Genomic DNA, 535 nt, shown 5'->3' with positions numbered 1-535 from the left:
AATATATCTAAGTACTCAAGGGAATTCAATGATAATCTCTACAATAAATCATATCGCACTTTATTATTTAAAGACATTATATTTTACTTACAAAATCCAAATAAAGATTAATACAACAAAAAAGAGAATGAAAAAAGGCTCATTAATTTTGTTGAGAATTAAACATTTCACCATTTCTAACCCATATGTGGAATACATTAATATATTTCCTCTAAAAGTAACAGTATATTGAGATACAAATTATAATTAATATAAGAATTAAATATTCTTTGATAACATTGTAAAATATAACACAAAAATGATCTCACTAATAAATCAGTGCCCCATATAATGCCTTTTGTAATATGCAGGTTCATTTTGAATTCAAGGCATTGGTCCCTTAACCCAGTCTACAACTTGCTTTTCATACCAAAGATATGCTCCCTTTGGTTCTTTAATGTTTGGAGGTAGTAATGCCAAGTAGGATGGTGCTACTGCTCCTTGCTCAATGGTCAGTGGTCCCTGTGGAAAAAATGATTATTTATATTTAAGTAAA

General features: G+C 28.6%; 1 pseudogene; it reads right to left on the bottom strand.

Moving 5' to 3' along the window:
* Positions 1–43: 43 nt before the first annotated feature.
* The window catches only part of LOC119585642, a 13,614-nt pseudogene continuing 13,122 nt past the window's right edge, over positions 44–535 (bottom strand).

Source organism: Penaeus monodon, chromosome 20 (assembly GCF_015228065.2).
Source record: "Penaeus monodon isolate SGIC_2016 chromosome 20, NSTDA_Pmon_1, whole genome shotgun sequence".
NCBI classification, from domain to species: domain Eukaryota; kingdom Metazoa; phylum Arthropoda; class Malacostraca; order Decapoda; family Penaeidae; genus Penaeus; species Penaeus monodon.
Note: the sequence above shows the minus strand (reverse complement) of the source record. Positions and strands in the feature narration are given on the sequence as shown.